We start from the raw sequence: 27,982 nt of genomic DNA, 5'->3' as shown, positions 1-27,982 counted from the left end.
CTTTTCATCTTGACACAAAAAGCTCCAGGTCCATAGGGAATAATTGGAAAGGGGGTTGAAGGAGACTAGAAATTTATACTCTCAGAATAAGTTAATCTTTTAATTTCATCTTGATCACTAATGTGCTATAGAACAGGATTACCTTGGAAATTGCTGAAAAAAGCAAATTTGCCAGTGCCTAAAAAACAGCACCCAGTGCTTTGCATTCAAGAGATTGACACAACATGTTGATCCGTGTCCATGCAATAACACTATTGATTGTGTCCTCCAGAAGCTCCATTGCAAATCAATACAGCAAACCTTGGTAATTTAATTTGATCAACAGTTGTATCTGTTTAAAGGATTAATGACAGCGTTTTTCCCTCCATTGAGAGATTGAACAATTATTTTTTAAGTGGCTAATCTTATTAGCTAATAACAGTGAACTCTCTCACTTTGACAAGTTCCTTGAGCCTTTCAGTAAGAGCACTCAGCACCCATGGGTATTCTGCAATCACACCTCAAAGGAAGTTGAACCCAATGAGGCAAATCTCAGGGCCATATCAACTTCTTCACATCTTTGACACAAAAAGTGACCTCTTACCATAACTGTGAATTCAGAACTATTACTAAATTTAGTAGAACATACTGTCTTTTTTTTGACCCAAGATTGGAAAGGAAACTCCCTTCTCCAAGCATGCCACAACAGATCTCCAGTTCTCATCCCCTCTTCCCCTCAGGACCTCTTTGGGCTATTTCTCTTTGTGCCAACTACTTGGCTTCCATAAGGGAAAGGGGTTTGTTCTACTCTATAAAGATGGGATCCAGAGAAACACCAGTATACCAGGAACAGTTTAGAAGAGGCTATGGGTGACACAGTTGGTGCATCCTGATATGGAGAAACAAGATAACTGGAAGGAGCAACAGAATCTGAGTTTCTTCTTAGAACATCCATAGCAAAGGATGGGAAATGAGGAACTTCATTCCACTCCACTTCTAAGATTTTCTGCCAATATCCATTCAAAGTCTATAAAATTTGACCCACTGCTCACATAAGCTGTGAAGCTACTATGTGCATACTTCTCATTCCCTTTCTTTTGAAAAAGTCTGAACAGTCACTTTCCTGGAGAAAGATTCTCAGATAGCCAGCAAGCTAGAGGCAGTTAGATGGCACTGAATAGAACATCAGCCTTAAACTCAAACCAGTCTCAGACCTTTGGCTAGCTGTGTGATCCTGAACAATTCACTGGACTAATGTCTGCAGCAGTTTCTTTTTGTTTGTTTGTTTATTTATTTAATTAATTGATTTAGAATTTGTTCCATGGTTCCATGATTCATATTCTTTCCATCCCCTCCTGCTACTCCCCTCCTGTAGCCAACAAGTAATTCCACTGGGTTTTACATGTAACTTTGTTCAAAACCTTTTTCTCATATTATTAATATTTGCAATAGAGTGATCATTTAGAGTCTATATCCCCAATCATATCTCCATTGACCAATGTGATCAAGCAGTTGTTTTTCTTCTGTGTTTCTACTCTCACCCTTCTTTCTCTGGATGTGAATAGCATTCTTTCTCAAAAGTCCCTCAGAATTGTCCAGGATCATTTCATTGCTGCTAATAGAGGTCAATTAAGTTCGATTGTGCCACAGTGTATGAGTCTCTGTGTACAATGTTCTCTTGGTCTTGCTCCTTTCTCTCTGCATCAATACTTAGAGGTCACTCCAGTTCACATGGAATTCCTCCAGTTTATTATTCCTTTTAGCGCAATATTATCACAACACAACAGATACCACAACTTGCTCAGCCATTCCCCAATCAAAGGGCATCCCCTCATTTTTCAATTTTTTGCTACCACAAAGAGCGAGGGTATAAATATTTTGTACATATATTTTCCCTATTATCTCTTTGGGGTACAAACCTAACAGAGGTATGGTTGGATCAAAGGGCAGGCGTTCATTTAAAGCCCATTGGGCATAGTTCCAAATTGCCTTCCAGAACGGTTGGATAAATTCACAACTCCACCAGCAATGCCTTAGTGTCCCAATTTTGCCACATTCCCTCCAATATTTATCATTTTCCTTTGCTGTCATGTCAGCCAATCTTCTATGTGTGAGGTGATACCTCAGAATTGTTTTAATTTGCATTGCTCTAATCAGAAGTGATTTAGAATACTTTTTCATGTGCTTATTAATAGTTTTGATTTCTTTATCTGAAAATTGCCTATTCATGTCCCTTGCCCATTTATCAATTGGGGAATGGCTTTATTTTTTGTACAATTGATTTAGTTCCTCATAAATTTCAGAAATTAAACCTTTGTCAGAGGTTTTTGTTATAAAGATTCTTTCCCCAATTTGTTGTTTTCCTTCTAATTTTGGTTAATTTAATGTAATCAAAATAATTCATTTTACATTTTCTAATATTCTCTATCTCTTGCTTGGTCTTAACATCTTTCTTTTCCCATAGATCTGACAGGTATACTACTCTATGTTCACATAATTTACTTATGGTTTCATTTTATATTTAAGTAATTCACCCATTCTGAATTTATCTTGATGTAAGGTGTGAGATGTTGATCTAAACCTAATCTCTCCCATATTGTTTTCCAGTTTTCCCAACAGTTTGTTTTTTTTCAAATAGTGAGTTTTTATCCCAAAAGCTAGGATCTTTGGGTTTATCATAGACTGTCTTGTTGAGGTCACTCACCTCAAGTCTATTCTACTGATCTTTCCTTCTGTCTGTTAGCCAGTACCATACTGTTTTGAAGACAATTCCTTTATAGTATAGTTTAAGATCTGGTACTGCTAGGCCCCCATCATTCATATTATTTTTTCATTAGTTTCTTTGATATTCTTGACCTTTTGATGTTGAAAATGAACTTTGTTATAATTTTTTTCTAATTCAGTAAAAAAAGTTTTTTTTTGGTAGTGTGATAAATATGGCACTAAATAAGTAAATTAATTTGGGTAGGTAAGATTATCATTTTTATTATATCAGCTTGTCCTACCCATGAGCAATTAATGTTTTTTCCAGTCATTTAAATATATTTTAATTGTGTGAAGAGTGTTTTGTAATTGTGCTCATATATTTCCTGTGTTTGTCTTGGTAAATAGATTCCTCAATATTGTGTATTGTCTAGGGTGATTTTAAATGGAATTTCTCTTTCTAACTCTTGCTGCTGAGTTATGTTGGAAGTATATAGAAATGCTTATGATTTATGTGGGTTTATTTTGAATCTTGCAACTTTGCTATGGTTGTTGATTATTTCCACTAGCTTTTCAGTTGATTCTTTAGGATTCTTTAAATAGACCATCATATCATTTGCAAAGTGTGAGAGTTTAGTCTCCTCATTGCCTACTTTAATCACTGCAATTCCTTTTTTTTTCTCTCATTGCTACTGCAAGTGTTTATAGTACAATGTTAAATAATAGAGGTAATAATGGGCATCCTTGCATCACTCCTAATCTTATTGGGAAGGTTTATTGTTTATCCCCATTGCAGATAATGCTTGCTGATGGTCTTAAATATATACTACTATTTATTATTTTTTAGGAAAAGCCCATCTATTGCTATAATTTCTTTTGTTTTCAATAGGAATGAGTTTTGTATTTTGTCAAAGACTTTTTCTGCATATATTGAGACCATTATGTGATTTCTCTCGGTTTGGTTGTTGATGTGGTCAATTATGAGGAAGGTTTTCCTAATATTAAACCATCTTTTCTTTCCTGGCATAAATCCCATCTGATCATTGTTAATAACCCTCACTGGGGTGTTTTTTATAGTATTCTATTTAAGATTTTTGCATCTATGGTCATTAATGAGATTGGTCTATAGTTTTTTTTCTCTGTTTTTGTCTGTCTGACTTTGGAATCAGTACCATATTTATGTCATAAAAGGAATTTGGTAAAACTCCTTTTATGTTTATTTTGTCAAATACTTTGTATAATATTGGGATTAGTTGTTCTTAAAATGTTTGATAGAATTTACTTGTGAATCCATCTGGCCATGGGGATTTATTTAGGGAGTTCTTTGAAGTTGTATTCAATTTCTTTTTCTGAGAAGGGATTATTTAAGTATTCTATTTCCTACTTTATTAATGTAGACAATTTTTATTTTTCTAACTATTCATCAATTTCATCTAGATTGTCATATTTATTGATATATAATTGGGCAAAATACTTCTTAATAATTACCTTAAATTCCTCTTAATTAGAGGTGAAGTTGCCCTTTTCATCTTTGATAGTTAATTTGGTTTTCTTCTTTCTTTTTTTTATTAAATTAACCAGTACTTTACCTATTTTATTTGTTTTTTCAAAGTTCTAGCTCCTAGTCTTACTTATTAGTTCTATAATTCTTTTGCTTTCAATTTTATTAATTTCTCCTTTGATTTTTATGGTTTCCAATTTAATGTTACTTTGGGGATTTTTAATTTCTCTTTCTAGTTTTTTTTTTTAAGTTGCATGCCCAATTCATTGACCTCTTCCCTCTCTAATTTGTTGATATGTGCACTGTAATAGTTAGAATGGGTGGTCACCAAAAATTGAAATTAACCCTAAAATCACAAGACTGTTAATAGCTAGATTTATTAGTAAGAAAAAAGAAATATAGAGAAGAGGTGAAGAATTTCTTAGCCTAATAATCCAGAGCCTAACAACTCAGTGTCTTTCTCCAAATCTCAGCCTCAGAAAACCCCTCCCCCCAGCTTCCTACTGGGTCTCATTTTATAAATCCTTACTACACTCACTGGCTCTCTTACATCACTCCCCAGGAACCAATCACAATTTTTCAATTAGCCTAGCACGATCCAGGGGTCAGTGCCTGTGGGATTAATTCCCTGGTTGCAAATTGGCAGAAATTCAAAACAAATGGAAGGGAAGACTAAATCTCTTATTAATCAAATAAAAATGCACATTCCCTTCTCACAGCCTTAATACAGCCCCTAATATTGCTTTGGCTGCATCCCATAGATTTTGATAAGCTGGTTCTTCATTGTCAATCTCTTCAATGAAATCAATAATTATTTCTTTAATTTGTTCTTGGGCCAACTAGTTTTGAGGAATTAGATTATTTAGTTTCCAATTATTTTTGAATCTGACTTTCCAGAAGATTTTATTGATGTTGATTTTTAATGCATTATGGTCTGAAAAAAGTGTGTGTATTATTTCTGCTTTCCTACATTCAAAGTTTTTACAACCTAGTACATAGTCAATCTTTGTATATGTGCCATGTGCTGCTGAAAAGAAGGTATATTCCTTTTATCCCTATTTATTTTTCTCCAAATATCTATTAGCTGTAATTTTTTAAAATAATTCATTCACTTCCCTTACTTCTTTTTTACTTATTTTTGGTTCAATTTATCTAGTTCTGATAGAGAAAGATTAAGATCCCCCACTAATATGGTTTTATTATCTATTTCTTCCTTAAGTTCCTTTAGTTCCTCCTTTAGAAATCTGAATGCTGAGACTTCCGGGTAAACATGGCTGCAATCTAGACGCCACATGCTTCCTCTCTCCAGCACCAAACAAAATAGACTACATCAAAGGAGCATAAAAATCACCTTTGGAGGGACAGAAGGACTCCCCAGTACCCCAAAGAGGTGAAGGTGCATGGGGTTTGAACATTTTCACACTATAATAAGAAGGAGGAAAATCTTGCACAGAAACGTGAACTGAGCCTCCCTCCCCCCCCCACCTCCTCCACCAAACCAGAGTGAGCTACTGGAGCTCTCACTGGGACAGCGAGTGAGTGGGGAATGTCTCTTTCGGGGGGGGGGGGCACTCCAGGGTCCTTGGGATCTGGGGGCTGCCAGGAAACAACATCTCAGGGTGGTTTCACGGGAGAATTCTGTGCGGAGCACAGGGGCCGCGGAGCTGTACTCGGGGTGGTTGCTCTGAGTATCTGGGCAGAGCTAAACACCAGGGGCGGACCACACAATGATTATCTGGGCAGAGCTGAACACCTGGGCAGTTTGGCTATGATCAGGGCCGTAGCTCTCTAAGAAACCTACAAGGCTGGGAAGAACTAGTCTGAGGCAAACTAAATTCACAGAAAACTCACCCACATCACCCAGACCCCAGACCAAAAAAGAAAGTGGAATAAAACCACCAAAGGGATGGCTCACATGGCCCAAAATCAAGCCTCCAGGAAGAAAGGGAAAAGGGTGACTATTGAAAACTTTTATGGCGGGAGTACCCAAGGAAAAGAAGAGAATGAAGATGAAATCCAAAAAAAAAATCAGAACATGCCTCCCAAAAAGGAAACTATCAACAAGCTCTGGAAGATCTCAAACTGGAGCTTACCTAAAAGATGGAAACCTTCTGGAATGAAAAATGGGAGAAAGAGATCAGCAGTCTGATAGATAAGACTGCACAATTGGAGAAAGAGCAGGAAGCATCCAATAGAAGGGCAGACAAAGCTGAAAAGAAAAACCAGTCCTTAATGACCAGAATTAAGCAACTTGAAGAAAGAGAGATCATAAAACAGCAAGAATCAATAATGCAAAGCCAAAAAAATTAATGAATTAGAAGAAAACATAAAATATCTCACTGAAAAGGTCACAGACTTGGAAAACAGAGGAAGATGAGACAACCTCCAAATTATAGATCTCCCAGAAAAAACAGAGATAAACAATAACCTCGATGTTATTCTACAGGAGATTATTGAAGAAAATTGCCCACATGTTCGGGAGTAATGGGGCAAAATAGAAATAGAAAGGATTCATAGAACACCTTCTATACTAAACCCCCAAAAGACAACCCCCAGGAATGTAATTGCCAAATTCAAGAGCTACCAAAAAAAGGAGAAAATCCTACAAGAAGCCAAGAAAAGAAGCTTCAGATATAGGGGGGCTCCCACAAGGATCACACATGACTTAGCAGCTAACACACTAAGAGACCGCAAAGCATGGAACACGATATTTAGAAAGGCAAGAGAGCTGGGTCTCCAACCAAGAATCAACTACCCAGCAAAACTGACTATATACTTCCAGGGGAAATTATGGGCATTCAAGAAAATAGAAGACTTCCAAGCATTTGCTAAGAAAAGATGAGAACTTAGTGGAAAACTTGATATCCAAGCACAGAAAGCAAGAGAAACATGAAAAGGTAAATATGAAAGAAAGGCAAAAGGAGATAAATCTTATCTTTTTCATTAAGTCAAACTCTCTTCTATAAGGACTACATTTACATCAAATTATATATATATATATTAATATGTGGGGAAAATGTTTTGTGTAACTCTCAAAATTGTATGCATCATAAGGGTAGTTAGAAGAAACATGCAAAGGAAAAGATTGGGGCATTAAGAAGATTTGGTGGAAGTGGGGGCAAAGAAAGGAAAAGGGAAGGGGGAAACTGTCGATAATACTAAGATTTACTTCAAGAAATAGGGGAGGATTTAATTAAATAATCTTTCCCATATAAAGATACACATGGGAAGGGGAGGGGAATAACTCTCATATGAGAAGGAGAGGAAGAGAGCATGAAGTGGAATTACATAAACCTTACTCTCAGTGAAATCAAATCTGAGAGGGAAGAACATCTAGATCCAGTGGGATCCTGAATTCTATCTTATCCAACTGGGCAAGAAAGAAAGGAAATTAAGGAGGGGATGGGGGGAGGGAGTATAAAAAGGGAGGGAAGGAGAGGGGGAGGGAAAGGGAGCATAAAAATGGAGGGGATAGAAAGGGAAGCATATCAAGAGAGGGGACTAGGGGGACTGACCCAAAGTAAATCACTGGTTCAAAAGGATATGGCTAAAGAAGAAAGGTCAGAACTAGGGGAAGATATCAAAATGCCAGTGAATCCACAAGTGACAATCATAACTTTGAAAGTGAATGGGATGAACTCACCCATAAAATATATACAAATAGCAGATTGGATTAGAACCCCAAACCCTACCATCTGTTGTCTTCAAGAAACACATATGAGGCAGGTCGATACTCACAAGGTTAGAATTAAAGGTTGGAGTAAGACCTTTTGGGCCTCAACTGATAGAAAGAAGGCAGGAGTTGCAATCACGATATCTGACAAAGCCAAAGTACAAATAGACCTGATCAAAAGGGATAGGGAAGGTAAATATATTTTGTCAAAAGGGAGTATAGACAGTGAGGAAATATTGCTAATCAACATGAATGTACCAAATGGTATAGCATCCAAATTTTTAATGGAGAAACTAGGAGAATTAAAGGAGGAAATAGACAGTAAAACCATATTAATGGGAGACTTAAACCAACCACTATCAAATTTAGATAAATCAAACCAAAAAATAAACAAGAAAGAGGTAAAAGAGGTGAATGAAATCTTAGAAAAATTAGAGTTAATAGACATATGGAGAAAAATAAATAGGGACACAAAGGAATACACCTTCTCAGCACCACATGGCACATTCACAAAAATAGATCATACACTAGGTCACAGAAACATGGCACTCAAATGCAGAAAAGCAGAAATAATAAATGCAGCCTTTTCAGATCACAAGGCAATAAAAATATTGATCAGTAAGGGTACATGGAGAGCCAAATCAAAAATTAATTGGAAATTAAATAATATGATACTCCAAAAGCTGTTAGTTAGAGAAGAAATCATAGAAACAATTAATAATTTCATTGAGGAAAATGACAACGGCGAAACATCCTTTCAAACTTTATGGGATGCAGCCAAGGCAGTACTTAGAAGAAAATTCATATCCCTGAGTGCATATATTAAAAAACTAGGGAGGAAAGAGATCAAGGAATTGGAAATGCAAATCAAAAAACTTGAGAACGAACAAATTAAAAAACCCCAGAAGAAAACCAGAGATCCTAAAAATTAAGGGAGAAATTAATAAAATCGAAAGTGTTAAAACTATTGAGCTAATAAACAAGACTAGAAGCTGGCAGACAAAATAGACAAAGTACTGGTCAATCTAATTTAAAAAAGGAAAGAAGAAAAGCAAATTAACAGCATCAAGGATGAAAAGGGGGATCTCACCTCCAATGACGAGGAAATTAAGGCAATCATTACAAACTACTTTGCCCAACTATATGGCAATAAATATACCAACCTACGTGATATGGATGAATATTTACAAAAATATAAATTGCCTAGACTAACAGAAGAAGAAAGAGATTTCTTAAATAATCCCATATCAGAAAAAGAAATTGAACAAGCCATCAAAGAACTTCCTAAGAAAAAATCCCCAGGGCCTGATGGATTCACAAGTGAATTCTATCAAACAGTCAAAGAACAGCTAACTCCAATTCTATACAAACTATTTGACATAATAAGCAATGAGGGAGTTCTACCAAATTCCTTTCATGACACAAACATGGTACTAATTCCAAAGCCAGGCAGTCCAAAAACAGAGAAAGAAAATTATAGACCAATCTCTCTAATGAATATAGAAGCAAAATCTTAAATAGGATACTAGCAAAAAGACTCCAGCAAGTGATCAGAAGGGTCATCCACCATGATCAAGTAGGATTCATACCAGCGATGCCGGGCTGGTTCAATATTAGGAAAACCATCCACATAATTGACCACATCAACAAGCAAACCAACAAAAATCACATGATTATTTCAATAGATGCAGAAAAGCCTTTGGTAAAATACAACACCTATTCCTATTAAAAACAGTAGAAAGCCCAGGAATAGAAGGGTCGTTCTTAAAAATAATAAATAGCATACATCTAAAACCATCAACTAACATAATCTGCAATGGGGATAAACTAGATGCATTCCCAATAAGATCAGGAGTGAAACAAGGATGCCCATTATCACCTCTACTATTTGACATTGTACTAGAAACACTAGCAGTAGCAATTAGAGAAGAAAAAGAAATTGAAGGCAAGGAGGAGACCAAATTATTGCTCTTTGCAGATGACATGATGGTCTACTTAAAGAATCCTAGAGATTCAATCAAAAAGCTAATCGAAATAATCAACAACTTTAGCAAAGTTGCAGGATACAAAATAAACCCACATAAGTCATCAGCATTTCTATATAATTCCAACACAGCTCAGCAGCAAGAACTAGAAAGAGAAATCCCATTCAAAATTACCTTAAACAAAATAAAATACTTAGGAATCTATCTCCCGAGATAAACACAGGAACTATATGAACACAACTACAAAACATCTCCACACAACTAAAACTAGACTTGAACAATTGGAAAAACTTTAACTGCTCATGGGTAGGACGAGCCAATATAATAAAAATCACCATCCTACCCAAACTCATCTATCTATTATTACCATACCCATGGAACTTCCAAAAATAATTTTTACTGATTTAGAAAAAAACATAACAAAGTTCATTTGGAAGAACAAAAGATCAAGGATATCCAGGGAAATAATGAAAAAAAAAATACAAAAGAAGGGGGCCTTGCAGTCCCAGATCTCAAACTATATTATAAAGCAGCAGTCACCAAAACAATCTGGTACTGGCTAAGAGACAGAAAGGAGGATCAGTGGAATAGACTTGGGGTAAGTGACCTCAGCAAGGCAGTCTATGATAAGCCCAAAGGTCCCAGATTTTGGAACCAAAATCCACTATTTGATAAAAAAAAAAAAACTTCTGGGAAAATTGGAGGACAGTGTGGGAAAGATTAGGTTTGTATCAACATCTCACACCCTACACCAAGATAATCTCAGAATGGGTGAATGACTTGAACATAAAGAAGGAAACTGTAAGTAAATTAGGCGAACACAGAATAGTACACATGTCAGACCTTTGGGAAGGGAAAGACTTCAAAACCAAGCAAGATTTAGAAAGAGTTACAAAATGCAAAATAAATAATCTGGAATACATCAAATTAAAAAGGTTTTGTACAAACAAAACCAATGTAACTAAAATCAGAAGGGAAGCAACAAATTGGGAAACAATCTTCATAAAAACCTCTGACAAAGGTTTAATTACTCAAATATACCAAGAACTAAATCAATTGTACAAAAAATCAAGCCATTCTCCAATTGATAAATGGGCAAGGGACATGAACAGGCAGTTCTCAGCCAAAGAAATAAAAACTATTAATAAGCACATGAAAAAGTGTTCTTCATCTCTTATAATCAGAGAGATGCAAATCAAAACAACTCTGAGGTATCACCTCACACCTAGCAGATTGGCTAACATGACAGCTGTGGAAAGTAATGAATGCTGGAGGGGATATGGCAAAGTAGGGACACTAATTCATTGCTGGTGGAGTTGTGAATTGATCCAACCATTCTAGAGGGCAATTTGGAACTATGCCCAAAGGGTGAGAAAAGACTGTCTGCCCTTTGATCCAGCCATAGCACTGCTGGGGTTTGTACCCCAAAGAGATAATGGACAAAAAGACTTGTACAAGAATATTCATAGCTGCACTCTTTGTGGTGGCCAAAAACTGGAAAATAAGGGGATGCCCTTCAATTGGGGAATGGCTGAACAAATTGTGGTATATGTTGGTGATGGAATACTATTGTGCTAAAGGGAATAATAAAGTAGAGGAATTCCATGGAGACTGGAACAACCTCCAGGAAGTGATGCAGAGAGAAAGGAGCAGAACCAGGAAAACATTGAACACAGAGACTGATACACTGTGGTACAATCGAAGGTAGTGGACTTCTCCATTGGTGTCAATGTAATGTCCCTGAACAATCTGCAGGGATCTAAAAAATACTATCCACAAGCAGAGGATAAACTGTGGGAGTAAAAACACCAATGAAAAGCAACTGCTTGACTACAGGGGTTGAGGGGATATGACTGAGGAGAGACTCTAAATGAACACTCTAATGCAAATACCAACAACAGGGAAATGGGTTAGAGTCAAGAACACATGTGATAACCAGTGGAATCGTGCGTCGGCTATGGGAGGGGGGGGGAAGGAAAAGAAAATGATGTTTTTTTCCAGTGAATAATGTTTGGAAATGACCAAATAAAATAATGTTAAAAAATAATTACGGGTAATAAACATAACTTAAAAGAAAAAAAAAGAAATCTGAATGCTGTACCATTTGGTGCATATATGCGGAGTATTGATATTTCTTCATCATTTATACTAGCTTTCATAAAGTTGTTAATCACCTTCCTTATCTCTTTTAATGAGATTTTTTTTTTGCTTTAGCTTTGTCTGAGATCATGATTGCTACTCCTGGCTTCTTTGTCTCAGTTGTAGCCCAGTAAATTCTCCTCCACTCTCTTACCTTTACCCTGTGTATGTCTACCTGCCTCAAGTGTGTTTTTGTAGACAACATATGGTAGGATTCTGATTTTTAATCCATTCTGCTATACACTTCCTTTTTATTGTTGAGTTCATCTCATTTACATTCAAAGTTCTGATAACTCTGTGCATTTCACTCCATTTTGACTTCTTTCTTATATTCTGTCTTTTCTCTTAACCCTCTTACCTGCCCCTCCAAAATTTTGCTTTTAGTCAGTTTCCCCCCTTTCTAATCACTAAGGTTAGTTCCCAGAACCGCCCCTCTTCTTGATTCCCCTCTTACCATAGTGCCTTTAAATGACCTCCCTTCCTCTCCCTCCCTTGTATTGTATTGCTCCCCTTCCCACAAGACCATTTATTAGCCTTCTATTTCTCTATTGGGCACAATACAAATCTCTGCCTCAAAGGATCTGATAGTTCTTCCCCCTCTGAGTCAATTTCATTGTATGTAAGATTTATGTATTACCTGTCTCCAGCCTCTTTCACCCTTCCATTGTATTGGTCTTCTCCCCCTTCCCTTATGTGCTTCTTTATGAAATATAAATTCACCCCATTTTATCTTATTTCCCATTTCTCTTAGTGTTATCCTCTTTTTTAACCCTAGTTTATATTTATATATATATATATATATATATTTTACATTTCATCCTATACAGTTTGTCACTTTTTTGTCTAAGTATACTTTTTCTAGCTACCCTGATGATAATAACAATTTTTAAGAGTTACCAATATTATTTTTTCTTATAGGACTACAAATCATTTGAACTTATTGGGTGCCCTAATTTTTTTTCCCTTTCTTAATTACCTTTTGGTGATTCTCTTGGATTCTGTGTTTGGGCATCAAATTTTCTGTTTAAGTTCAGTCTTTTCTTTAGGAATGCTTAGAAGTCTTCTATTTTATTAAATGACCATACTCTCCCCTGCAAGAATATAGTCAATTTTGCTTGGTAGTTGATTCTTGGTTATAGACCCAGTTCCGTTGCTTTCCTGAATTTCATGTTCCATGCCTTCCGGTTCTTTAGTGTGGATGCAACCAGGTCCTGTGTTATCCTAACTGTGACTCCATAATAGCTGAATGGTTTCTTTTTCACAGCTTGTAATATATTTTCCTTGGTTTGAAAGAACTTGAACTTGGCTATAGCATTCCTGGGCATTGTCAATTGGAAATTTAATACAGGAAGTGATACATGAATTCCTTCAATCTCTACTTTACCCTCTTGATCAAGAACATCAAGGCAGATTTTTTTGGATGATTTCCTGTAGAATGAGGTCAAGGTTTTTTTTTTCTTTTTTCTGACATGATTTTCTGGTAGTTCGATAATTCTTAAATTGTCTCTCCTCAATCTATTTTCAAGTTATGTTGTTTTATCAATGAGATGTTTTATATTTTCTTCAATTTTTTCATTCTTTTAATTTTGCTTTATAGACTCTTGCTACCCTCTGAAGTCATTTGCTTCTAGTTGTTTGATTCTAATTTTTAAAGACTGAATATCATCTCTGGCTTTTTGATCATCCTTTTCCTTTTAGATTATTTTTCTTTGTAAGTCATCTTTCAGTTTCTTTGTCTCATTTTCAAGTTGGTCAATTTTGGCTTTCAAGGTACTATTTTCTTGTTTTAGTTTATTTACCTCTATTTTCAGATGACCTATTTTGCTTTTTAAGTTCTTTTCCCAATTTTCTTTAGATTCTCTTGTTTTTTTTTTTTTAATTGTGTTTTGAGTTCTTCCAAAGACTGTGTCCAATTTACTGAAAACTCCTGAGTTTTTGTTTGGTGTTCGTTGATCCTCCTCTGTTCCATTAGTTTTTACTCATTATAAGAATAGAAACTGCTGATTTAATTTCTTTTTTTCTCTTTCTATTGTTTATGCATATTTTTCCTTCTTTCCCTCTAGTCATTGGCTATATTCTTGCTCCTCTGTTTATTTGTTTGATCTGTGGGTTTGGGTTATTTGTTCCTGAAGGAGCTACTTCTCGGTTCTGCTGACTAACTGGATTAGGCTGATGCAGCTGGCCTGTTGTATTGATGAACCTTTAGGCCAGATCTTCCCTACCTGACAACAGAAGCTAAAGGCATAAGTGAAGACTTCGAGGCTGAACAGTGGTTAAATTTGTCCTCCCCTCCTTCCCCTTGCTAGATGCCTCCCTGCATGCTGCCCAGCCAGAGCCTCTAGTCTCTGGCCCTGGCACTAAGATACTCTGTTGCAGTTAGAGGATTTGCCCTAAGATCCCAATCAGCTGGTTTCTTACTTTGGATCTGACCACAATAGATGGGGGTGGGGTGTTGGAGATTGGGTTTTCCTGTCCTGTGAAGGCATCTTATCTGCACTACTGCTAGATTGCATTAAACCTGGCCCACTGAAGCTGGATGTGCCATGAGGCCAAAGTCCCTAGAGGCAGAAGCCCAAGATGGAGGAATGGTGGCCAAAGCCCTTGCCACCAAACTTGTCTCCTCTTTTCTCCTCTCCTCAGCTTCCCTGCCAGAGCACCCTCTGTGGCCAGAGCACCCTCTGCAGCAACAACAAGGCACCCCCTCTGGGCTGAAGCTCTTGACCTGAGATCCCAGCAACCACCAGCAACCATCAGAGTCTCAGTACAGAAAGTGGGGGAGAGATCTGGGGACCTTCCTTCAAAGATCATCTATTACAGTACCTTTTAAGTTGAATTGAACAGGAGCATCCCTGGCTCTGCCCTGTTTTTGGATTTGTTTTTGTGTCTCCCTTGATGTGCTTTGTTTTTGATTGGCGTGGAAGGGTTTTCAAATAGGACTTGTCTTTTGCTTCTAAACTTCCATCTTGCCTCCCAGAAGTCCTGCATCAGTTTTTTAAACTGTTAAAATTATGATAATAATATGATCTATATCAACAAAGCCATTATGAGACTCAAATAAAATAATATTTTAAAGCTCTCAGTACAGTCTGACATGTAGCAAGTATTTAATAAATGCTTATTGCCTTCCTTTCCTTCCCCAAAAAATATTAAAAGGAGTAATCTACCAGTTTAAGGTTGCATAGAATTCAGAGAAAATAGAGAGGACTTCAAAGTGAGGTAGATAAGTTGAGATTTGGCAGGGATCCATCCAGGGCTGAGTTTGAAGAGGTTCAGGGAAGAGCTGATACAGCTATTACATCAGTGATTAAGAAAGCATATCTGGTAGGGAGCAAGATTAAACTGAAAACAACCTCTACTAAGATTCATAGTGGGAAGTTATATAGGGTCTCATGCAACATCTCTGGACCCCTTTAGAGTCTGTAGAAAATTAAGACATTAGGCTTAGGTCCCTGTAGTATTTCCATTTTTTAAATACCCTTGAGAGATACTGGATATTAATGTTTACCTCATTTCAGTATAGGATATCATGCCTAATAGTCCTCAGTATCCTTGCCAAGAAAATCCAACGGATATATATGAAACATGGGGTCATGTATCATTGGTCAAGACTGAAAACATACATATATATGTGTGTGTGTGTTTCGTTTGGTCCTCAAAACACTCCAATAAGGAAACTGAGGTTCAGAGTAGTTAAGTGGCTTGCCCAAGGTCATACAGCTATTTAAACAACAGAGGCAGAATTTGAACCCAGTGGCCTTGACTTCCAATATAGCTTTTTTGCCTCTCATTGGCCCTCATGAAAAGATAAGAAGGCAAATGTTTTTTGGGGGAGGGGTAAGAAGAAATTTACATGCACACAAAATGGAGCTCTTAAATTGAATTTCCACATTCTCTACAACCTTGCTCAAGGTTATTCACCCCTAAGAAATCTGGTCCCCTGCTTCATTATTCTAGCTCTGAAATTCAGGAATGAAGTTTCCTTAGTGTTTGAGAAGTTGCAGAAATTTGAAGTATCCTTCCTTGAGATTTGGTCATACCTGACATGAAAGAGAAATCAATAGAAGGAAAAACTGATGTATACTGTTCAATTATTCTTCTGAGACTAATTTTTCCATTCACAAAGCGAGGATAATAACACTTGATAGGAAGGCAATTTGAACAATGCTATAAAAGACCAAAACATTATCACTATTGTTCTGCTGGGTTTTGTCTCAGTCTTTCATAGCAGTTGTGTTGTATGTGTGTTGATTTTTTTACTTGGAAAAAATGAGGCAACTTCTACAAATTGCAAAGGCAGAATCTATTCCTTTTACTTTTGCTATTTATGGAATGTAATTATGAGTCACATTATCCAGATAGCATGGGACAAATAAGCTGAAAAGGTTTTCTTTAATCATTATATTCATCACAACATTCCCCCAAAGGAGAAAAAAGTCAATGTTTGAATGTGACTATGGTACAGAGAAAGAAAATAGAGAACTAACAAGTGTCCTCGTCCCTCACTCATTTCAGCATCTTTTCTAGGTCTACTTTCCTCATTCAAGGTTTTAAGGGCTGTTGTCAGAGACATCCTACAGAGTTCCTGGTTTTCAAATCCCTTCATGTCTTAGTTTGCCCGTCAGGGGGGAAAAGTAAAGAGAGAAAAGGTAAAATGATTAAAGTCTATAAAATGTTTCTTGGTGGAGAAAAGCAGATTGTTTACTTTGGAACATCATGCCTGGCCTGTCAGTTTTTTTTCCCTTTGTATACCTATTGCTAAATTAAGTTGACCCTAAGAAAATAGAGAAGAGGAAGTGGGGAAATTGTCTAAAGGTATATCAACTTTATTTGAGGGGGTCATGCACAATTTAATTTTTTTCTATTCATTTTAATTTTTTTCTATGATTCCATTATTCGTGTTTTCTCCCTCCCCTCCTCCCCCCTCCCTCCTAGAGTTGGCAAGCAATTCCACTGGGTTATACATATATATTTTCACTCAAATTTTCACTCAAAAATTTCCATATTATTCATTTTTGTAAGAGTAGTCCTTTAAAATCAAATCCCTTAATAAAATACCCATATAAACAAGTGATAAATCATATGTTTTCTTCTGGATTTCTACTCCCACAATTCTTTCTCTAGATGTGGAGAGCACCCATTCCCTTAAGTCCCACAGAATTTTCCTAGATCATTGCATTGCTATTAATAACAAGGTCATTTACTTTTGAATGTCCCACAATGTTAAAGTTTCTGTGTATAATGATCTCCTGGTTCTGCTTATTTCACCTGCATCAGATCAAGTAGGTCTTTCCAGTTCTTACAGAAATCCATTATTAGATCAACTTTAACAACAATGACAACAAAAAAAAACCTTTAGTTATTCATGTGAGAATACCATAAGTTGTAGTTCATAAAAATCTATGATTTCTTTCCTACCCCCCAAAATGGAGAAAATAAAGTGTTTAAGAGAGAAGGAGCCATGTCTACTTTATTTTCTCTATTGGGCATTCACTTAGCATCCACCAAGAATTGAAAATTTTCAATTCAGCCTGGTACTCTACAAGAAATATTTACAGGTTAACTTTGTACTCCATTTCTGAATTCACAAGCATTTTTTTTAGTTCATAAGCTCTTAATATAATAACCACCAAGGTCAACCCTTCTGGCTTTGAAGAAACTCCAACTTACCATTAGGAAGGTCTACCCTGAGTAACTATTTGAATTTCTTTCCTTTCTTCCCATTTAGAAAGACCTGGGCTAGTCCATTCAATGTGGATAGGCATAGGGCATGGATGTGGGACTTTTTTGGTATAACCAAATAAAGAAACTCTCTCTATTAATTGAAGTAAGCTTAGAGACTTAGAGAATTGACTGAGGAAATAAAACCTTAAGTAATCTGCCCACAATCACATAGCCACTAATCAGAGATAGTCTTTAAATTCACCTTGTCCTGAATATGCATCCAGCTTCACAATAACAATGTGTCTTTTCCATATTCACTTCAATTCAACAACAAATTTTTATTAAGCACTTCCACCTACTTTGGGCAAGGCATTGCATTAGGTGGTGCTGAAACTAAGACAAAAGGAAGTAGTGCCTGATTTAGAGGAACTTAGATACAACTAGGAATAAACTATATATACACAGGTCACTATAATACAGTACTAGGAATGAAGAAAGACATGGGGAAAATGAGCAAAGATCAATAGAAATACCCAAGGAAAGAATATTGACCAATTAGAGTGGGGCAGAGAGTTAGGAGATGTGAGGAATGGGTAACCTTCACAAAGAAGGTGACCCTTGGACAGAACCATAAAGAAATCAGAAGAGTTTGCTGGAGCCACCTCTAACCAGTTTCTGAAACCCAATTGTAGAATTTTCAGTGAGAACATTTGCACCTCAGACATTGGCAACTACTACAGAACAGGATTTGATTTATTGTTTTGTTGATTGCCTAGACTTAAAGTGAAGAGATTTTAATAGTGCAAATTAAACTTAAAGGTTTATCAGTCAGTACAAAGTGAAGTGAGCAAAACCAGGAGAACATTGAACACAGTAACAACAATGATGTATGATGATCAACTGTGAATAACTTGGCTATTATCAGTATGACAAGGATCCAGGACAACTCCAAAAGGACTGCCAAAAAAGGAACAGAGTCCACTTGCAGATTGAAACAACCATTCAACAAAAACCATTTGATTTCCTCCATGAATTTCTCTCTAGTATAAGTAATATGTTTTGTTTCACATGTTGAATAGGGAAACATGTGTTATAGGATACTTTATGTAAAAACTATATCATTTTATCATATCTTCCTGAGAAGAGGGGAAAAGTTGTAGAGACAGGAAAAAAAAACTAGATGAAGATTTTCAGACATAGCTAATGTGAGAATTTGTTTCTTGGAAAAGCATATTTATTATAATTTATTACATATTTATAAAAAGTCATGTGTTACATTATTATTATATTATATGTATGCATATATAATATAATAGCAAAAATTTATTGGTATGTTTTTATTGTTGTTGTTGTTTTTCTAGAGAGCTGATTGATGAACATTTACTTGAACATTCACAATGGAAGATAAATATTCCAGAAGGCAGAGATAAGAAGAATAATGCATTGTATAGATGGATATTTTCTGTGCTTACATAGAGGCAGAAGATGGCAGTGTCCAGTTCGGGAAACAGCAAGTAGTATGCCTTAGAACATAGAGTTCATCTTAGAAACGTAATATGAAATAATATAGGACAGAAACATTGGAACTGGAACGTAGAGGGCCAAGGAGTTCCTATTTTCTCCAGGATCAGTAGTGAATCATTAAAAATTTTTGAGCATTAGTATACTATTGAATTGGTCCAAACAAAGGATAAGAAGCACTTGAACTAGATGGAGTTTGAGTGAAGAGAAGTGGACAAATGTGAAATAGATGAGGAATTGGCAACTCTTTGGACATGAGAAGATGAAGCAGGAGAAGAAGTCAAATATGTTTTCAGTGTTTGAGACTTGAATGATTAGGGAAGTCATGCCTCCAACCCAGCATGGTGCCTGGCATGTGTTATTGTTCTTCAATCATTTTTCAGTTATGTCTGACTGATTCTTTGTGACACCATTTGGGTTTTTCTTGACTAAGATACTGGAGCTGTCTGTCATTTACTTCTTTAGCTTGTTTTATAGATGAGGGAACTGAGGCAAACAAGGTTAAGTGACTTACCCAGGTCACACAGCTAGTGTCTGAGATCAGATTTTAACCCAGCTGATTTCAAGTCTAGGGCTCTATCCTCACCTGGTCAATTTAATAAATGTTTATTGATTGATTGATTGTTAACCTAATCAGAAATATGGAAGTTTAGAGATAGAGTAGGTTTGGAAAAGAAGATGAAGAGGTGAGTTTTGAGGATACTGAACTTGAGTTGCCATCACGATAAGCCTAAAACAGTCAGTGATTAGGGAAGAAAGTAAGCCTGGACAAATTATATTGAATCATCTACGTAGAGATGGTTAATTTGTTGAGCAAAATCCAATAACAAGGAAACTGAGACACTTTTATCTAAAGAAGAATCAGTTTATTAACAGTAACATCAATAACTGTTAATGAAGTACAGCAGATTGGCCCCTTCATTTAGTGCTAGGACCCTCAGGAGAAGAAAAAGACCATTTTTATTGAGACCCAGGAAAGGAAGGAGCAGTATCAGAGTAGTTGGGAAGACTTAAAATTGGCTACAGCTAGGAAAAGTTGGTTGGTCTTCAGGTCTGGCTGATAATGCCCTTCTCTGATAATAAAAACATTTTATTTGCTTTATGAGTCTCAACTACCTCTTATAAAATCAAAACCACCTAAATCAGAATCACCAGTTAATTGTCCCTTTGGGGAAGATCAAACAACCCTAATTATACAAAGAAGGACAAGGAAAGAAAAAGTGGTGGGGAAGGAGAGAAGGAGAAGGTCCAGCTTAAGATGGTGGATTGTTTAGAAAAAGAAACAGAAGCCTTAAACTGATTAGCAAACAGATATTCCAGAAGTTAGTTCCATGAAATACTTGAAATACACTCTCTTATGACTAATCATTAAGTCACTTCAGACTGGGAGAGAGCATGTTTTTGAGGAGGGTAATACTGACAATTAACAAAATCAATATAGTATAAAAAGCAATTACATTGTAAAATCAAATCAATAGAAATCAGAGAAAATATTAATTTCTATCTTTTTTACAGACACTGCAATGTCTGTATGAAAACAAAGAGGAGCCATAGAGAGGATGAAAAAGAAAGAGAACCCTACCTTAAAAGAGCTTACAATCTAGCAGAGAAAGAAAATACTTGAAAAAAATCAAATCTAAAATTCTCAATATCTCCTTAAGCACAGAAACCATCCCTCTATGCTATGTTTCTCTTCCTTTATCTCTGCTTTCAGAATTTTTATCTTCTTCTGGGTGTATGCTGGGAAATGTATAACAACCAGCTTGCTGGAAAAAAGAATATATGCACCACTATATATCTAAGTTTACCTAAATTACAGTGTGACAAATTATATCATAAGAATTTAAAATGTTATAATATCAGTTGGCATTTATCAGATATTAGAATTACTCCTTTTCATGTTGCTTACTCATCTCTTTAGTCCTCAAGCTTGATCATAAAAATGAGAGCACTGCATGGGCATTCTTGTTATAATTAAAAAGTAAGGCACATGCCTTACATGAGTTTATATGTTCAAAAGTGCCTAAGGAAGGCTCCAAAAATTTAAAGACTCATTTAAAATAAAAGACTTTTGTAGTAAAGTCACAATTCTACTCCATGGCAGTCATGAAATTCTGGGTAAGTTTCTGAGTTCCTTTCCTATCTCATAAGTTGTTACTGTTGTTAAGTCATTTTTAAATTGTATCCACTTCTTCCTGGCCTCTTTTGGGCTTTTCTTGGCACCATGCTAAACTCTAGATTGTTAGATCTATGTCTTTGGTAGAGATACTGGAATGGTTTGCCATTTTCTCCTCTAGATTATTTTCAGATGAAGAAACTGAGGCAAACAGGATCAAATGCCTTGCCCAGGGTTATACAACTGCTCAATATCTGAAGCCAGGTTCAACCTCAAGGAGGGTAGCCTTCCTTATTCAGGCCTATCACTCTATCTACTATGCCATCTAGGTGCCCATGAGAATCCAATTCAAGTATTTATTAAGCATCTAGTATTTGGAATGAATTAAAATAACATTGACAAAGAGCTTTGAAAGCTGTAAAGCAAAATAAAATACCAATACTAAGCATAATGTAGTGGATAAAGAACTGACCTTAAAGCTAGAAAAAACATGAGTTCTAGTCATATCTCTGACATGTCTGGGCAATGTGATTCAAGGCAATTTATTTCATCTCTCAGGACTCTAGACAAGTCTCTAAGACTATGAATTATGAAGAAGGTTCTGAGCTGCATTGATAATAGAAGATTTCTCATCTAGGAGTTCCCTATATTAATCAAAATCATAAATCCAGTCCCTATAGCAATTCAAATCTGTAAAGTCCTTGACATCCAGATGGAGACCTTCCCGCTCTATATTTCCTGGTATAGTGCCCAACACACAGTCCATACTCATTAAATTTTTGATCATGGCAGTGGCTGCATGATGTGGACAACAGCTGTGTCTGTGACGTAATTAGAATGCAACCTCCTTGGAGGCAGAAGTTGTCTTGTTTGTCTGTATTTGTATCCCTAGTACTGGACACAGTGATCAGCACATAACAAGGTTTGTATAAATGCATAATCTATCTATAAAATATGGATTCTTAAGGATCCTGTTCAAAGAAGGTGGTGAAATATTGCAGCAAACAAAATGATTGAGCTCTTTTTTGTGACCTCAGTGGTATAAGAGTTCATCCTCTCTCTTTTGTTGCCAGTTACTACCTTTTACAAGCTTCACCATTACAGAAGATCAAACAACTAAAATCTTTAGAACTCATAAAAAATCAGGCTTCTGATTTCTCTTGATCTGAGATTGATTTGCCACAAGTTATACTTTGGAGAAAGATCCTGCAAAGTATAGTTTAGTGATTTAAATAATGTTCTAGATGTTGTACAAGGAACAAGCATATATAGATATAGATATGAATTTATGAATGCATGAATATGTGCATTGAGACATACCTATGCATGTATATGGATATATGTATCAGAATAATATGTTAAATTACCCTATATTGTAATTTAAAGTACATTAATTACTAGATGCGTCTGCTCTAATAAGCTTCTCATTAGTACCATATAATAACCGTAATAGTTCCCATTGATATGTGTTACAATTTATAAAGTGCTTTTTTCACAACACATTAGAAGATTGTGGAACAATCATTTCCCCCATTTTCGAGTGGAATTCATTTCCCACCCCCCTCACACAGCCAGTAAACCAGTAGGTCAGGTCTTCTGATTCCAAAAAATAGTTTTCAGAAGGAGACTGGCAACCAACTGAAAACAAGACCTGGATTCCGATGATGGAAAATATTAGATTTAAATACTTTATCTTTGGGAGAAGATTTACCTTACAGCCTTTTTTTTATTGCCTATTGTAATTGATGTTGAGAAAGTAATCTGGTTTGTATAAGACCTAGGGGAAAATACATACTCAGGAGGCTGACAAATGAAAAGAAAAATGGCAAAAATGAATAAGTCTGCTTTGTCCTTTGGTTTTTTTTACTTCCTCAACACCCCTAACAAATTTTCTTCAACAACTCAACTAAATAAATTTCTGCTACTCTTTTCCAGGTTTAAGTAAAATATGATTTTTACCCTCCTTATTTTTCTTTTTCTTTTCTTTTCTTCTTTTTCTCCTACCTGATCCCCTTCCCCAAACATACCCCCACCTCGTCAATGGTTACTTAGAATTGCTTTTTGATAATATTTTTATTTTATTTGGTATCTCTCTGGGGGTGCCAGCTAAGGAAAAAGCTATGTAAAATGATCCTAGTCTAAAAGAAAATTGGATTCTTTTGAATATATAATAAATCTTTAATAGACAATGATATGCAAAATATGCCAGCTATCTTCTTTGGGCTACTTCAAGAAAACTTATAAAGTGATCATAATTTGAAATACAAATAAGGAAACGATGAGCCAGCTTTTCCAATTGTTGTAATACCAGATGATTATTATTGTCTGTTATTTATTCATAGTAGGCATTTGATGCAGTGTTAATGGACCTGACCCCTGACCTCAAGTAACCTTCAATTTCTGGGAAAGTTTATTGTAGTCATAAGTAAGGAATAGAAAATTAGGGATTAATTTCACTCCTGCTGTGGAGAAGCCAAGAGGTCAGCAGCATCAAATGAATTGTTTTAAAAGTAAAAAATAATTTATTAATGTCAAATAACAAGAAAATTCAAATGTTACTTTTAATATGGAAGAAGATGCACAAAAGGCCAAGGTTTTGAAATAAAAAATAATCTCCCAGCTCACTCTCTCATTCCCTACTGGCATTTTCAGTTTGGGTCCCCAAAGTGTACTCCTTTTACTCCCAGGATTCTAAATTGTGGCTTCTAATATTATCAATTGTGAGTCTCTATCCAATGCATCCACTGACTAGCTTCTAATACCAAACAATTGAGATGAATTCGTTTTTTGCAAAGTATATTTAAATGAGAACATAGAGTAAGAACATAGAGAACATAGAGCAAGCAAAAGTTCCAAGCTCATCCCCCAGGCAGGTAGTTCTCTCTCCCTTCTGCACAAACTCAGTCTCTGAAGAGAATAGGCTCAAACTGAAAGCACAAATTTATTGAGGCACAAATGTAGGGACCAGATGGGGACAAGGTGTTCCTCAAAAATATTGACCTCAGCAGTCCTTTTGTCTCTTTTTCTCAATTCCCTTTGAGTTTACTTCAGGTAAACATTAGGCACTGGTGATGAACAAATCACCCTGCTCCTTCCTGGATAACATATCTTGGCCAACAATTTAATCCACTGCTGGAATGTCTCAGTTCGGTCACACTATTGGACCCTCACTAAACCTAGGTACTGCTGCTTGGATTCCTATTATTGGGGGGATCTTGAATGGCTTTGATGGACCTTTGTTTCACTGGATACCTGAGGGCTCCCATCTGAGGATACTCATAAACCCAGGAGGAAGAAAGAATAAATGCCAAAGTAACAGAGGTCCCATGGTTTCATGGGCATGGGGTAGTAAATTAAGGAAATGTGCCTCAACCAAAGAACTTTGGTTACTCAAAAATCATCAGGGAAGAAGAGTAAGAGATTGTCCACTTGGACCTTTTGTCTATGGCTTCAGAACCAAAGTCTCAGAAGTTTGCTCACCAAACCTTTAGGTGTTAGATTAGACTGGGCAGGTAATATTGTGTATGCTTTGGATAATTAGCAGGAAAGGCAAATCAACATTCTCAAAGGCTATCATTGGCTGGTCTGCTTTCTGTACTAGAATTAGATAACATTTCTTTATAGTGCACAATCCTCCCCCCCCTTGGTTCTTGGCAGTGAAAACTAGAAACGTTTTGATGCTTGTAGAGGATTAAGATTCTTCAAGAGCCAGGGTCCCAGAAAGATCAAAGAGATCTTCGGCAGGCTGTCTGCCATCCCATCTCTTCCTTAAGAAACATGGAACCTTCACTTTTGTCTAAATATAGCTGGCATTCTATAATTCAGCCAGCTTCTGAACTGGTAAAGGATATGGATAGATTGATGAGGAGTTGAATCATATGTAGTGATGAAAGTCAAGTCAATGAAAGTTATCAGTGGCTTTTTCTGGGCCTCGATTCTCATCTCATCTCCAAGGACTATATATGTCACTGTTGTTTCCCAAGTTGCTGGTACTTCCTGACCTTCTTATTCCTTTGATATCATGCCTAGTATAATATATAATAATATAATATGTATTGTATACGAATATAATATATATATTATATAATAATAGTATATTCTTATATATAGTATAATATAATATATAATAGCATATATAATATAAATTTATATATAATAGTATATTCTTATATATAATATATGGTATATATAGTATATATATAATAGTATATTCTTATTTAGTATAAGGATACTAAAGAGTAAGACCCTTAGATGACCAACAATCTCACCTTGAAAATTTTATAAGAAAGTGGATTTTTTCCCTCAGCCTCACAGCTTCAGCTATAAGGTAGTTATAAAGTCCTTTTGAGTGCTATTACTGTACAAGAAAAAAGGGTCAGAAGGCCTGACTTTTCCACTCATTTCCTGTGATCTTTAACAAGTCTTTACTCTAAATGGATCTGCTTCCATATTTGTAAAAGGAGATAAACTAAATGGTATCTAAGTTCCTTTCCATACTACATCTATGATCCTAGGAAATCAAATAAGCACAGAAGGTAACAGGAGATAAAAACAGAATAGGAAACCCTAGCACTTTCATTACAAAACTAAAGGACACTTGCATTTCTTTGTTCCCATGACCTCCCTTGTTTTGTTCCTCATGAGTCATATAAAATGAAGAGATTGGACTAGGTCACTCCATCCAGTTCTGTTAGTCTACAATAGTATCTGCTATTCCTCAAAGTGATTGGTATAAATCAATCAGTGCTAAATAGACTAGATGAAATGTATTCCTGTTTCTATTTTGAAATATTGCACATGGATACCTTAAAGCTCAGACTTTAAGACTTGCATTGATTCACTTTGGAAAGTTGTGAAGATGATTTCCCATTAACCAAAGTATAAGATCTAAAAATAACCTTCAGGGATTATAATGATAACATCCAAGCCTTAATTTAGTAGAAAATAATGAAGTTTCTAAATTTAATAAAAATAAAGTCCAGATGCAGATTTCCTATAATTTCAGTTTATATCCATTTAATAAGCATTCTTTAAGAACACACCATTTAAAGTACTATATTGAGTGCTAGGGAAAATAAGGGTAAGTTCAGTTCCCATTTATATCACAATCTGGTATAACTAACAGTCAACAAACATGTATTAAGTGCCTATGTGACAGGTACTATTTTAAGTGCTAAAAATTCTCTATAGCACCAACCAGGTAATAATAACTAATAGCCATTTATTTATACAGCTATCATGAGCCTGTAGAATATTATAGAAATATTTAAATGTAGCTATATATTTATATATCATGTAATATCATATGAATCACATTATAGTACTTCATTTTATATATTATGTATAAATATATCATATACAGGTATATGATAGATATGTAACTGTAAATATATATGCATATATATTTTATTATATATACACACTTTGAGATATAGATAAAGTTTCCAAATATCTTATTTTACCTTCACCAATGACTCTGGAAAGTACTTGCTACTATGATCTCTTTTACAGATGAGAAAACTAAGGTAAACAAAAATTAAGCAACTTGCTCAAGATCATATATCTGGTAAATGAAGTGGAATTTGAGCTCAGGCCTTCCAGATTCCAGACCAGCTAGGTGGCACAGTAGATTGAATGCCCAACCCTGAAGTTAAGAAGACTCATCTTCCCGAGTTCAAATCTGGCTTCAGACACTAACTAGCTTTGTGATCCTGGGCAAGTTCCTTAACCCTGTTTGCCTCAATTTATTATCTAGAAAATGAGTCAGAGAAGGAAATGGCAAACCATTTCAGTGTCTTTGCTAAAAAAAATCCCAAATGAGGTCATGAAGAGTTGCAACTAAAATGACTGACCAACAATAATTTCCCTATTCTACATCTTCTGCAATAGCCACATAATATCAAGAGAAGTAGTAAGCTAAACACAGAGAGTTCAGTATTTCTCTGTGGAATATTTGTGGTAAGACAGGACCAAGAATCAACCAGTGAAAAGGAGTTGACAAGTTGTGGTCTTTACTTCAAAAATGAGTAGCTATATGGATGTCAGAGTATCTCCATGGATGTGGAAGTACCCACATGGATGAGATCACAGATGGAGTATTGAAATACACTTGGATATATTTGTATCTTATCCCTCTACTAGATCATAAGCACCATGAGAGCTAGAACTTTGTCTAAATTTGGTCTAGTAATGCTTTGTTACTTGCTTTGGCTTCTTCTGACAAGGTGCCTGCCTGGAGAAAATCATCTAAATTCTAAGCCCCTGGAATGTGACAAAGTATGGCAGAAAGAACAGCAGTCTTGCAATCTCAGAAATTGGGTTCATATCCCAGATCTTATGCCATTAGGTATCTTGAGAATAATTTAAATTCCAGTTCCTTCCTCTATAAAATGGGAATAATAATAATAATAATAATAATATTTGCATTGCCTACCTTTTAAAATCATTTAATTAAAGTGCTCTGCAAACCCTAGTGTTATAGAAATGTGAATTCCTATTATTTAGGCAAAAGGAATACAAATCAGTGTGAAGGTTGTTCAATCACAAAAGGAAATTTTCTGTGACAAAGCAATTTCAATTTAGCAGTTGTTTTTTATTTTGCTATTTGGAGGATTTTGTCTTTCCTTTTTTAAAAAAAGCTGTCCTATATGTGTTCAGGTCACCAAAAAAAATAGCTAAACTCGTAATAGAATATCTGGCACATG

This window comes from Monodelphis domestica, chromosome 3, assembly GCF_027887165.1.
Source record: "Monodelphis domestica isolate mMonDom1 chromosome 3, mMonDom1.pri, whole genome shotgun sequence".
Lineage (NCBI taxonomy): Eukaryota > Metazoa > Chordata > Mammalia > Didelphimorphia > Didelphidae > Monodelphis > Monodelphis domestica.
Note: the sequence above shows the minus strand (reverse complement) of the source record.